Genomic DNA, 15062 nt, shown 5'->3' with positions numbered 1-15062 from the left:
CAAACTCCCAGATTTATGGTTTGGACCCTGAGGTCTGACAGGAATCAACAAATTACCACAGTGACTGGGGTAAAAACTCACTGTTTGACAAAGATTGCTGGGAAACTAGTCTGGCAGAAACTAGGTATAGAGAAACATATCATATCATGTACTAAGATAAGCTTCAAATGGATATGTGACTTAGAAATTAAAAGCATAATAAATAAATGACATAATAAACAAATGTGAGGAAAAAGGGAAAAAATCCCAACTAGATTTATGTGTTGGGAAAGAGTTTATAATCAAGATCACAGATCCTGTGATCTTGCAACGGACATTGATTATACAAATGGACAGTTTGATTATATAATTTTTTTAAAAATTTGCACAAAAAGACTCAGTGCAGCAAAAATAGAAGGGAAGCAGATTAACAGATTTCTCAGGTAACTAGGGAAAATCCTTGCACCAATTTTTTTTTTCTGATAAAGGTCTCATTTCCAAGAACTAATTCAAATTTATAAGAATAAGAAGCATTCCCCAGTTGATAATGCTCAAAGAATATGAAAGGTAGTTTTCAAAGGAAGAAATCTGAGCTATCAATAACCATGTGAAAAAATGCTCCAAATCTCTAATAATTAAAGAAATACAAATTAAAGCAACTCTGAATTTTCCCCTTATACCCAACAAGTTGGCAAAATTGATCAAAAAAGGAAACTAATATATGTTGAAGGGGCTGTGGGAAAACAGGCACACTTATGTACTGTTGCCAGAGTGATGAATTAGTCCAGCCATTCTACAAAGCAATTTGTGATTATGCCCAACAAACTGGGCATACTCTTTCACCCATTGATGCCACTACTAGGCTTATTCCCAAAAAAGAACAAAAGAAGAGGAAAAGGTATTGTATTTACAAATTTTACTTTTAGCAGCTTTTTTGGTGGCATCAAAGAACTGAAAACTAAGGGGGTACCCATCATTTGGGAAATGGCTAAACAAATTATGATAAATGGATGCAATATATTATTGGGCTTTAATAAATTATGAATGGGGTGGTTTCAGAACAGTATAGGAAGATGTGTATGAACTGAGATAGGGTGAAGTGAGTAGAACTTTGGAGAATAATTTGTGTAATAGCATCGCAAAAACAAATAACTTCAAAAGATTTAAGAAATCTGATCACCACAATGATTCCAGAAAACCCGTGATGAAACATGCTATCTATTTTCTGACAGAAAGGTGATAGACTCAGGGTGTAGATTTGTATTTGTTTAAACACAGCCAATGTAGAAATTAGTTTTCCTTGACTCTTCATATTTGCTGCAAAGGTTTTCTTTTTCTTTTTTCTCTCTTAATGGGAGGGCGAAAAAGATATATTGTTAATTTAAAAACATTTAAATTTAATTTTAAAAAGAATCAATGAATTAGATAAGGGAGAAGGGGTAAGGGAAAACGGAAAAAACAAATTATTCTTATACCTAAAGAGTTCCTGACTGACAAATGTGTTTGTTTATAAAACTTCAGACTACAACTAAGCACTTTGAATTGAATGCCTACAGACCTGGGTTCGAATCTTGGCTCCAACACTTATTGATTACATGATCATGGGCATTTTTTTTTAAGGATCCTAGATTTAAAACCAAAAAAGGACATTAATAATTTAGCTGAGCTTCTGCATTTCCAAATGAGGAAACCCAGAGTGATGCAATGATTTGGTAAAGTAGATATTAGAAGAAAGGCCCTCTACACACCAAAATATCTGTAGCCTGAGCAAGTCATTTAATTGCTTCAATTTGCTCAGCTGTAAAATGAGGACAAAAATAGCAACTGTCTTCCAATTGGAAGGATCAAATGAGATATTTGTGAAGTCCCTGGCACATAGTAGGCTTTATATAAATGCTAGCTACTATTGTTATTATTATGATTGCTAGCAAAAGGGTTATAGAAATAGGAATTGCTATTATTTGACAGAGAAAATGAATGGGGGAGATACTCAGAGCACTGAGGAGGAATCTCAAAGGAAGTCTTAAGCCTGGAGACATGGGGGATTCTGGATTTAGAGTGTGAAATGACTTTAGAGGCCAACAACCTCATTTTACAGACGAGAAACCTAAGGCATGGAGAATCTGAGTGATTTAGCCAGATTCACAAAGCTGATTGGCGTCTGAGATGGGATTTCAATCCAGATGTTCCTGACTCCTAGTCCCCCACCCTGCCATTTCACCTAATGGGCTGAGTCAAGGGGAAATAGGACATGAGTCACACAAAACGGTGGATGCTAAAGTATGACATCGCTTCCTGAACACTTTCCCAAGGAGCATCTTGCCAAATGAATTAGGATGTGAGATAGTGGGGGTGCACAAGAAAGAGCCCTGGTTTTTCTTGTAGGAGTCTTGCATTCAAGCCTCTGCCAGTGACTTACTGGGTGATCAGGGACAAACTCCTTCCTTTCTTTAAGTCTCAGTTTCCTCCTCTTAAAAACAGGGCTAATCTTCCAAGGGGTTGCCATGAGCACGGGCACTTTGTAAACTGAAAAGTGCCCTAGAAAAGGCAGCTGTTTCTGTTCTCGATCTAGGGACTGAGGGACCAAGTTCTGCATTCCAAAGTCTTGAATGGCTCTGTGCACTCTGACCACCAGGGGGCAATCCACTCCTGCCACACTCAGGGTGTAGAAGGATGACCCAGTGAGAAATGTCCAACTCAGCATTTCTTCCCTTCCTCTCTCTTCTCCCTGCTATATTTCCTCCTGGGGGCCATCTTCAGCCGTCCTGATCTATATCTTGCCACTGGACCCGGATGGCTCCAGAGGAGAAAGTGAGGCTGGTTAACTTTGCATAGCCCTCCCTCACTCATATCCAATTCATTGCAAGTCATGGCATCATTTTCCTGATGTCATGGCCTTCTTCGAGAACAAAGGACAAACAACAGCAACAACATATTTCTTCCTATTTTCTCTTTTCTGCCTTTCTCTTCCCCTTCAACCTCCTATTCTCCTAGAGCAGGAGTTGTTATCCTAGGGGTCTGTGGATAAATTTCAGGGGGCCTCACATGGGAAAACCATCACATCTTTATTCTCCTTGTGATTAATCCTGTGTATGTAATCCTTTGTATTTTTATTTTATTTTTATATATTTATTTAAATTGATTTTGAACATTCGAACATTCGAATGCAAAATGCACACTTGCCAAAAAGACTATTTTATTTTTTTCTATTTTGTTTTTGAAGGGGGAAGGCAAGGCAATTGGGGTTAAGTGACTTGCCCAAGGTTGTACAGCTAGTATGTCAGGTGTCTGAGGCCGGATTTGAACTCAGGTCTTCCTGATTCCAGGGCCAGTGCTCTACTCACTGCAACACCTACCTGCCCCTTCAAAAAGACTACTTTATGGAGAACTCACACAGAACAAGCGTTCATATGGGTGGTCAGAAGAAGCAATACAAGGATACTCTCAAGGTCTCTCTCAAGAACTTTGGAATTGATTGTGTGACATAGGAGACATTGGCACAGCATGGCATGCCCACATCAGAGAAGGTGCTGTGCTCTATGAGCAAAGCAGAATTGAAACAGCTCAAAGGAAATGCAGGATGTGCAAGTTTGGAGTAGCTACCCCAAATGTTCACATGAACTATTTGTGCCTCACCTGTGGTAGAGCATTCTGAGCTCGTACGATTGGCCTGATCAGCCACAGTCAGATACATTGAATCTTGATTCAAGCATAGCGATCCTATTTTGGTCCTCTTTGAGAATGAAGGACAACAACTACCAACCAACTATACTGATTTATTTTATGCATCCAAAAATATTCCGAGAAAGGGTCCACACATTCCACCAGACTCCCAAAGGGTCGCAAGACTCACAAAAATGGTTGAAAATCCCTAGTCTAGAACTTGGCTGCCCAGAGAGGATGTTGATATGGACAGACAGATATTGTTACTGTTGTTTATTTTTGCTTTGTTTTTAACTAGACAGACTTATGATGTCATGGGTAGAGGAAACTCCTTCTACCAGAGCAACTTCTCTCCAACTAATTGTTCTTAGAAAGTTGCCTGAGCATGTAAGTGACTCGCCCAGAGTCGGTTCTGGTAAATGTTTAACAGTCAGCTCTTCGAAAGAGGGGAAAAAACCCCCCAATAACCTGCATATGTACTCACTGACATACTTTTAAGTGTAATCAGCACTATTAACATTTTCTTCCTCACCTTCTTAAATCTATACAGTACACAAAGCCTCGATTGGCAGTATCTGCTGATTTCAGAGGCATCAGTGCTCACACTGAAAATTGACCAAATTAGTTCTCTCTGGAGGATCAGAGGTGTGAGCTCCAGCACACCTCTGGCACACAACTGGTATGTGTTAGGGGTAAAACGGTGACTCATTCTCTTTCTCTATTACTCCACAGATGCTTCTCTGGGGATTTTAATCTAGAAATAATAAATGCTGTAGCTCCTAGTTTTGTAGCATTTAGTAAACTGGGCTTTCCTCCCAGGACCCCTAGGAGCTCTAGATAACCCCAATATACCAGAGGGGACAAGCCTTGAATCATTGGGAGAACCAAGAGCCTCCACTTTATAGGTGGGGAAAATGAGGCTCCAAGAGAAATAATTTGACTAAGTAAGGTCCCAAAGTGAGGAGGTGGAAATTGGACAAGGACCCAGTTTTTCTGACTTCCATTCTAAAACTTCTTTCCTATACTTCCATTCCTTCCTCTCAAGAGCAGAACCCTCCTGCGCTTTCTTTCTCTGCCTGCCCCTCCATGGGAGGGGAAGAGGCACATTCTGCACAGTCTTGGCGGGCTTCAAACAATAGCTAATAATAACAACAAGTAATATTTATATAGTGCCTTAGCACTGCACATATTAGCTCATTTGGTCCTGTAAGGTAGATACTATTATTATCTCCATTTTACAGATGAAGAAACTGAGACAGACAGAGGTCAAGTGACTTCCAGTGGAAGGTGTCCGGGGTTGGTTTTGAACTCAAGTCTACCCGCCTCCAGGTCCAGTGCTCTAACCACTACACCACTTAGCTATCCTTCAAAGTCCAACAAATCCTACAAAACCAGAGTGTCCCCCACCCTATCTCCTCCACTGGCCTGGGGGAATGCCACCTTCTCTCAACCTACATTCTGAGCTCCTGGAGATAACAACAATTGCCTTTTGATTACTACTCAGTACTGTGTCTAAACTACCTCATTTGATCTTCACATTAACCCTGAACGTGGGAAAGGTATCATTATCCTCCTTTTGGAGATAAGACTCAGAAAGGTGAAGCCACTTTCCCAAAGTGCAAGGAAGTGAATAAATGTCTAAAAGAAAAAAAAATTTGTTAAGCTCTTACTGTTTGCCAAGCACAGACAGTTCTTGCCTGTAAGGAGCTTACGTTTGAATGAGAGAAGACAATGCATCTTCATTGACTAGAAAGCTCTTCCTCCTCATCTGTTCTGCCTCCCAGCTTCTCTGGGTTCCTCCAAGTCTCAGCTCAAATCCTATCTTCTGCAAGAAGCTTTTCCGTTAATGTTAATGTTATCCCCTTGAGATTAACTCCAGATTCTCTCTCTCTCTCTCTCTCTCTCTCTCTCTCACACACACACACACACACACACACACACACACACACACACACACACACATACATACGTATATCTATCTATCATGAGCTCTTTCGGACAAGGGAGCTCCTATGAACTCTTTTATTAAGTGCCTGGCACATAGTAGGCAAATATGTAAATAAATCAATGCTTATTGACTTGGGTATAGAAGAATAGTGGCCAGGGAGAAAAGTTTTTATGTGGCAAGTCTCAGGAAAGGAGAGTGGAGTAACTGGTCAATCCGCTGATGCACTGTTTCCTGAGGCAAAGGGGTAGGGGGTGGGGTCCTTCAGGCGGCCTGCAGTTACTGGAGTTCAAAGCTGAATGCAAATTTAAAAAATGAATTAATTTAAAGAAAATTGAATGCATAAATTCTTCCTGGGCATGTTCTCTGGAGGTTAGGTTTGAAGCGTGGGTCTGTAGTAGGGTGGAACATAGTGGATCCAGGACCAGGAAATGGTCTCCTGGCTCCTAGCTCAGGGCTTGCTCCTTTCTGACACTGATTCCTATTCGTTGCTGTGGTGAATCCAGCAGAAATGGAGCTGTGGCTGGTAGGGTAAGGTGAGGCAGGGTGGGGTCAGACTGTGCAGTCTCGTCTCACTCCACGATCTGGTCAAATTGAACTACTGCCAGGATCCTTCTTACCTGGAATGAACTCACTTTGTCCCTCATTTCTATCAGCTGAAATCCTTCCCTTCTTTCCAGACCCGCTGCTGCCTCTGCTGGGAAGCTTTCCTAGCCCCTCCTCTCCTGTGAAAGTGGTTCCCCCTTCCTACAAGGTTTCACAATTAAGTGATTTGCTCCAGGTCATGCAGAGAGCGAGTGGCAAAAAACACCTGCCCTGGCGTTCCCAGCTAGATGCCTATCTCCAGACAGTTGGCAGGCAGAGATAGCCCAGTGAAAGGGGCAGGCCTTTGGGTAGGTTGTTAGGCCCGAAGTACTGAGTTATCACTTTTTCCCAGCTCTTTAGCCTGGCTTTATCTTTCATTGAAGCCTAGGCTGGCTGGGCTAGGCCAGGCTAGGCTAGATTAAACCCTGTACTACCAAGAGACTGTCTGTTCTGGCACTGGCATCTCTAAAGTGAGGTGGGGATTAGAATCATCATGTGGGGGCTCCAGTGGGTAAGTGGGGGACAGTGACCTTCTTAGTGAAACAGGACTCTGTTTGATGCAATAGCAATGTCTGTGTATGTTTAATCAGAGCTGGCACTAACGCCCTCTATGAATGTAGGTTTACAAGGGCTTTGCATCTTAAAGTCTGGGAGAATTGCCTGGGGAGCATGTGACATTTTAAGTGACCTGCCCGGGTCACCTATGTACTTATTAGAGACGGGACTTAAACCCAGATCTTCCTAGCTCTGAGGCTGACCTGCAGCCTACTATGCCTCTCTAATATTGGACGTCTACCGCTGCATTTGAGTACCCCTCCTCTCCCACCCCACTTGGAGAGGAGAGACCACCTTTCTTTGAATTTTACGCATAAAACTATACACATAAAACTACAAACTTTCAGAACTCGCAGATAATCATATGGATAAAATCACAACCTTTCAGAACTTGAAGATCATTTATTGGAGCTGGGAGGGAACCTTAGAACATAAAACTTTGGAACACCTTAGAGGGAATCCGAACCCACTGTACTGCCTCAAACACAACAAAACTGAGAAGGACCTTAGAACACAAAGCATCAGAGCTTTAGAGGTGTCAGAGATTTTTTTTAATCCCATTCAGAAGAAATTGAGGCTTGAACAGCAAAAGTGACTCATCCAAGGTAGGAGAGTAAGGGTTAGAATCCAGGTCTCTTATTTCAAAGGCCAATGAATATTGATTGACTGGAAGGGAAGCTGAAGATAATCTAGTCCAATCCTTCCATTTTACAGATTAGAAAACTGAGACTGATAAAGGTGAAGTAACTTGGCAAAGGCCACAGAGATAGTAAACCTAGCTCCTCTACTTCCAGATCAGTTCAGTTCAGCAGGAATTTCCTGCCTCCAAACCCAGGACTCTTTCAGTTGTACCAATTCCTTCTTCACTTATACCAGATTATTCTTCCCCCTCCCCTCCCCAGTACCAGCTGTTCCTCCCCATAAATGCTAAGTACTTCTTCCTTCCTTGCAATAGCTCTGAGAAGTTTTATTATTCAGATCTGGGGAATCTGGGAGAAGGGGTTGCGGTAGCTTAAAAATAATAATAATTTGTGGTTGTTTGGTCATTTCAGTCCTGTCCTTTTCATGTCTCCATTTGGGGTTTTCTTGACAAAGATACTGAAGTGGTTTGCCATTTCTTTCTCCAGCTCATTTTAGAGATGGGGAAACTGAAGCAGGTAGGGTGAAGTGACTTGCCCAGGGTCATACAGCTAGTGAGGCCAGGTTTGAACTCAGGAAAATGAGTCTTCCTGACTCCAGACCTGGAGTCATTCCACCACCTAGCTGTCTCAGAGGTAACATCTGCTTTGCTAATTTGGTGTGGGAGAAACTTTTAAACAGAGCAAAGGGGAGGGAGGTTGTCAAGATATGTGCCCATATGGTCACCTGCCTGTCTGTAAAGTATGTGCACTAGTTTTATCCCTGAGAAAATCTTCATCCTTCAAGGACCAGCTCAAATACCACTGTCTGCTGGAAGCCTTCCTCTTTTTCCCCTCTTCAGAAATAGTCTCTCCATGCTCCTACTGCAGGGACATGAGGCATGAGGAAGGCATGGGCGTGGGGGACAGCCAAGGAGCAATCCCCAGTCTGCCTGCAGTGCATAGGGCGTGAAGGTAGGAGAGTAGCAGGAAAGGAGGCTGGAAAGATCGGTTATGGAAGGTCTTGTGTGTGAGGATTGATAGGTAATATTTTAAACTGTAATAATACAAACTGATATTTATATAGCGCTTGAGAATTTGCAGAACACTTTATACACATTATCTTATTTGAGCCTCATGACAGCCCTTTGAGAGTAGAACCACAAGTATATCATGCCCATTTTATTGAAGAGGAACTCATAGAGACTAAATGACTACCTCATGGCCACACAGACAGTTTGTGTCAAAGGTGGGATTTGAATCTGGATCTTCCTAATTCCACGTCCTATACTCTATCCCCTAAAGTACTCTGCCTCTACATGAAAAAACAGAAACGATTTGTCAGGAAATACCATAGTAAATGATGTTCTCCATCAATCACATATTCCATAGCAAATCACATTTTGATAGACATAAAATGGACTGAAGAGGCCATAGTGATTATTGTTTGTTGACTTTAAAAAACACTTCGTTCAATACAGCAAAATGCCTCCTTACTGGCCTCCTTCCAACAGGGATGTCTCCCACACATGTCAAAATTGCTCCTTGCAAAGATGTAATGATAGAAATAATTTGGATGACTCTCCAATGATTGATGTTATGCAAGAAATAAAAGTGAGAGTTGCATGCTGCCCAAATGTATTTGCTTCTGTTCTACAAGTTGTTACAAAGAGTCCAGGGCAGGGTCCCATTCAAAGAGGATGTCTTATAGATTGGAACAAATGAGTCTATTTGCAGGGAACATTGTACTGGTTGCATTGAAGCTAGAAATATTGTAGAATCTGCTGAGTGACGCCAATAATCCCCCAAAAGAGTTGAGTCTAACTATCCACACAGGAAAAACCAAGTGGATGAAGAATGTCTGTTATCCTTTGATAGGAAGTTGGATGAACAGCCTCTAGAGCATGTCCATCAAGAGAATACTTGGACAAATGTTGTGCATGAACAATGAGCCTAGAACTCAATGAGGTTTTTAACCAGTGCTTTTAATGATCCTGAGCTTCTCTCAGAAACAAAAACTCATCTTTTTAACATGAAAATGATTCTAGTGATGCTACACCGCATGAGTCATGGAATACCACAGTCTCTGACGAATTCAAATTGTGGGTCACCCAAAGGGCGATGGGGAGGCACATAGCCAATGTGAATAAGTTAGAGAAATGGTACACAGGATGTCCGATGTGTGACTGGAAAAGGACCAGTCATAGGTCAGTCATGTAACAGGAATGAGGAGTAACTAATGCTATCTGTGTAATGATAAGATCTAGAGGAAGGCCCCTAGCACATTGGGTGGACCTCTGGAGGATTTATAGGGAGACATTGACCATAACTGCCCGGGGGGAGAGGGCATAAATTATTTGTACTGGTGGTGATACATACATTGATGATATCTTGGACCTACAGAAATCTCAAGGTCTTCCCCACCCAAAGACCTCCTCTGGTTCTTCCTTGTGGAGTATAGGTGACTCTGTCTTCACAAAGACTATGCCAATGGAGTGCAAGCCTTGGCAGATACTGGTAAGCTGAGAATGTTTGGGGATAGGCCTGATGCCAGAGTATGCCTCTATTGTTTGAGGACCTCCCTGGGTAAGCAACTTCCTTCTTGCTACACTCTAAGATGGGAAGCTCAGAGGACAGGCAGGCTGTGAGTCATGGGATACCACAGTTGTCTGAGGAATCCAAATTGCAGGTCACCCGAAGAGTAATGGGGGAGGGCGTGAGTCGATTGTGGCATGTGGATAATGAAGAATCATATCATCAGAGAGAAGAAAGTGGGCCAGACATTCACTGAGAATGAGAAGTAACTGATAGCTCGTGTGGTCCCCTGGCATCCATTCAGTGTCCAGAGGTCTTGAGGCAGGCCCCCGGCACACTGGTTGGACCCTTTGTGGAGGTTTTATGGGAAGATATAAAAAGCAACTAAGTGATGCAGTGTCAGCTAAGAGCATTGGACTCAGAGTCACAAAGACCTGAGTTCAAATCTCACTCCTGAATGCTATCCAAATGTAATTGAGAAATATTTAACAAACTAAGTAAAAATACAATAGGATACGAATAATGTCAACGTGTGGTTTTCAAAGTCAGTATACAGCTATAGGAATCCTTATGTATGATTTATTAGCCCCTATTTCTTTTTGATGATACTGATGCAGACCACTGTAGAGAGAGCCCCATCACTGATATCATAGACCCACAGAAATATGGACGCTCCTCCCCTGTGATCCATCTTCTGTCCTATGGTGGTGTGTAGGTGACTTTGCCTTCTGGAGGGAAGACCACGACATCAGAGCACAGGCTGGGGAAGGGTCAGAGGAGCACAGATGGAGAACCACAGGGGTCTATCCATTTTGTCCCCCTCATTTTGTAGATAAAGAAACTGAAGCACAGAGGGTTTAAGCAAACTGTACAGTTACACCATGGGCAGCTGAGTGGCCCAGTGAGTCAAGTGGCCTAGAGTCAAGAGGTCTTATCTTCCTGAGTTCAAATCTGGCCTTAGACATTTACTAGCTGTGGGACCCTTGGGAAAGTCATTTAACCCTGTTTGCCTCAGTTTCCTCATCTGTAAAATGAGCTGGAGAAGGAAATGGAAAAACACTCCAATATCTCTGCCAAGAAAACTCCAAATAAAATCACCAGGAATCAGACATGACTGAACAATAACAAAAACATTCAATGTGCTTTCTCTTAATGACGCTCATGTCTCTTTCCAGAAACATTTTTTTTTATTTTTTTGGATATCACTTTTACAGAAACCTGCTGTCATTCAAAGAATTAAGGGCTGCCTTATACGCCATTCTCTAACACAGGGCTTTGCACATTTTAGGCCTATAAGAAATGCTAGTCTATTCCAATCATGTTATTTTACAGACAGGGAAACTGAGGCCCAGGCCTGCGGAAGAGACATGCATACTAGGTTGATGGTGGAGCCCAACAAGTTAGATCCTCGGCTTCTTAGTTCCAAAGTCAGGGCTCTTCCCACGCTACCACTCTCTTGTGGGGAAGGGTGTAGGCTTGAAGCTTCCTAAGCCAGCAGGAAGGCTGGAGCCCCTCACATTTGGGCAGATCTGGGGAACAGGGAGGGAGGCAGTTTGGATTCCTCTAGATCTTCTGCAGATGAAGCCTTTGGCCTTCCCCAGTCCAGAGCAGAAAACACCCTTAATCTACAGCAAAGCCAGGCGGACAAGTTCAATTGCTGCTAATTCCTGAAACGTGCTAAATGTAGCACAGAGTGGCTTGGCTGGAGAGCTGCCTGAAATGAACAAAGGCTGCAGGAAGTAATGCCTTCGTTGGCCTGGAATAGCCCAGGGAAAACCCCTGCATTTCCCGGGCCTAGTTCTTTTCAGCGAAAGTGGAAGGAAAGGGCCAAAGATCGCCTAGGTTTATTCTGGGAGTCTTTGATGAGGCCTTAGGCGATTTGAGGCCTGAGCCACGTGGGAGGCAAGAGAAAAAATAAAGGCAGCTTGTGCCCTCAGGGAGCTGACAGTCTGGAAGGGGAGGGGGGAATAGAGACCTAAGGGGAGCAGACCCCTGCCCTCAGAAAGCTCACGGTCTGGAATGGGGGGGGGGGGTGCAGATAGAGAAGACCCTGCCCTCTGGAAGATGGGATAGTTGTCTTTATATAAGAGTCTAGTTCTGCCTATCCACATACTGACTTGGTCGTCCTGGGCAAGTCACTCAACCTTCCAGTGATCTTGAGTTGCCTCTTGAAGACTAAATTTCAGAGAAGTCATTGACCTGTGGTTGGTTGAGGAAGTTCTCTATGTCAGTGAATTCACTAGTCCCTTCCCTATCCTCAGTTCTATCCCTAGGACAATGATGCGCTTGAACTGAATGAATGCCTTCTGATGATTCTTACAGCGATCTTAGAGTTACAGAGATCTATGAGTCCAATTTTCTTATTTTACAGATAGGGAAACTGAGGCTCCACAAGGCAGTGACTGTCTTGAATGTGGGATCCTGCAGTGAGATTATATTCAATATAACCCTATAAATTGTGCAGATGAGGGGAGAGGTCCAAAGAAGGGAGTGACTTGTCCAAGGTCACGCTGGTAGTAAGTGGGTGAGTTGGCCCTTTGGTTGCCAATCTAGGAGTTCTTTCCTTATACCTCATTTTCCTTCTTAAGACCCTGGGGTCCTGAGCTCCCTTCCAGTGGTCCTTCCACTTCATCCCATTTGATAATATAAAAGTGATACTACTAGTGTAAGACTTTGAAGACCCAAGTTCAAATTCCACCCTAGACACTTATTATCTGTATGGCCCAGACTAAGTCACTTAACCTTTCTCTGCCTCAACTTCCCTATCTGTAAAATGGGGATAATAATAGTACCACTTTCCCAGGTGATTGTGCATAACAGTTAACAATGTAAAGCATTTAGTAAACCTTAACTGTGCTATATAAGTGCTAATTATTATTATAATAACAACAACTCATATTCCTATCACACTTGTGCATCCATCTTCAAATTTAATCCCCCCAAGAGCCCTAAGAGGAAAGCAAGGTTGGGGATTAATATCTCCATTTCAGGGGAGAAGAAAGCCAAAGTTCATACCTAGAAGGTGAGGTGACTTGCCCAAGCTGAGATGATGATGATGGTGATGATCACGATGACAATGATGACGAAGACGATGGGGAGGAGGATAAATAATGGTGGAGCCAGCACCTGAGCCCAAGTGCTCATCAGAGAATTTTGAGTCTGGAAAGGGGAGAGGTGTTCTCATACCCTCCAAGATCTTTGATTCAATTCAGTTCAATTCTGTAATCTTTTATGAAGTCCCTACTGTACTGAGAGTGCTGTAGCCGGTTCTGGAGGAGACACAGTTCATATGAGACCAAATCCCTGCCCTCAGGGAGCTCACAGTCTGGTAGAGGAAGAGCCACCTACAGATACACAGTCCTATAATATACAACATTATATAGTGACTCCATTGGAAGGAGATCAGACTTGGCTCCAGGGAGGTACAGGGGTGAAAGGAGATTATAAAGTAAGAACTGACCTCCCTAGGACTCCCTAGATTCACCTCCCTCAAGACATTGAAAGCAATACAGAGCAGTAGATGTAAATGACAAACTCCGCAAAAGTTCAAATTTGCCTATTGGTTTCTTCTTCAAGCAGTTCAGATTAATTAATTAATTTCATGCTATGTTTCCAGAATGAATGCTTGGACCCCGGGATCTTCTCCCCTTATAGAAACCTCCTAACCCTCTCTCATTTCTGCCCAATCTCTTTCTTTGTCTCTCTCCCTCTCCATAGACAGGAGAGCCCCCAGAAGTGGTGCCTCATGAAGCCTCAGTCTCCATCCCAAAGGACATCACTCTAACAGGGCTACTGTTGCTGATACAAGGGGCTTCTCTGAGGCTGGCCTGTTTCATCTTCCTCTTATTCAAATGTATTTGTTGAATCTTGAACATGGATGTGAGCAAGTTGGGGGGAGTAAGTGAGGTTTGGGAGGGAATAGTCAACTCCAGACAGGCAATTGTAACAGCAGTGAACTGTGACCCATTTGCCCAGGGATTTAAGGCCCACAATACGCTTTCCTCACCACTGTCCAGGTATTTTGTCTTTGTGTCCCTAGCACAGGAAGCAGTACAGAATATTATTCATGCTTATCAATGGATTGCGGGAGGTGAGGCTGAGGTGACTCACTCAAAGGCACGCTCTGGGTGAATGACAGTTACTCATTCGAATTGCTATTGAACAAAAAGCCGATTAAATACCTGTGGTGTGCACATTCTTTGTTTCAAGACAAGGCTTTGAGTGATTGGCCCTTTCCCGCCTGCGAAGGCTTCTTTACAAGGTCAATCCTGGGCCTGGGGGGTTGGGGAGAAAAGGTGAGTTTTCAAAAGATTACTCTTGAAATTCTTTCTAGCTCCAAATCTAATATACGTACAACAGTTACCAGAATCCCTGCCCTCATTGTGCTTATAGTCTAGTTTTTGGGGTGAGGTTGTGGACTAGACCCATTTACCGATCACTAAAGTACAAAACTGGATTTTGAAGGAGAAGACTAAAAGCAACTGCCATTTACAAGGAATCCTAGGTTACAATCTGGGTAGTTAGGTGGTACAATGGAGAGAGTGCCAAGCCTGGAGTCAGGAAGACGAAACTTCCTGAGTTCAAATCTGGTCTCAGACATTTCCTAGCTGAGTGACCCTGAGCAAGTCACTCAAGCCTGTTTGCCTCAGTTTCCTCCTCTGTCAAATGAGCTGGAGAAGGAAATGGCAAACCACTCCAGTATCTTTGCCAAGAAAACCCCAAATGGAGTCACAAAGTGTCAGATACGACTGAGAAAACAATTAACATGTGCCACATGCTAGATGGGAAGGGAGGGGGGAACCATTCATGTTAGAGAAACTTTAGGGTCAAAGCAAGGAATCATGGGACATATTTATAGGATTTAGAATGGAAAGAGACTTTAAGTGATCCTATAATTCATCATGGTTTCCCTGCTCTATTTTATGTGAAGAAACTGAAGGTCAAGGAGGTTAAGTATACGGCAATTCAAAGTAGGGCCTCCGATTCCAAATCCTATGTTTTTTCCATTATACCACACTGGCCCTGTTGGGGACGGGGATGCCGGTAAATTGTTTGTTTTGGTTGGAGTGGCAAGGTGGTAATTATGGGTTGACTGAATGCATTTAAGCCTCAGAAATTTTAGCACAAAATCCTTGCCAGTCCAATGATTAGAAACATATAGGTTCATAGAGCTGGGAAAGCCA

Source organism: Trichosurus vulpecula, chromosome 6 (genome assembly GCF_011100635.1).
Source record: "Trichosurus vulpecula isolate mTriVul1 chromosome 6, mTriVul1.pri, whole genome shotgun sequence".
Lineage (NCBI taxonomy): Eukaryota > Metazoa > Chordata > Mammalia > Diprotodontia > Phalangeridae > Trichosurus > Trichosurus vulpecula.
This window is presented reverse-complemented; position numbering follows the sequence as displayed.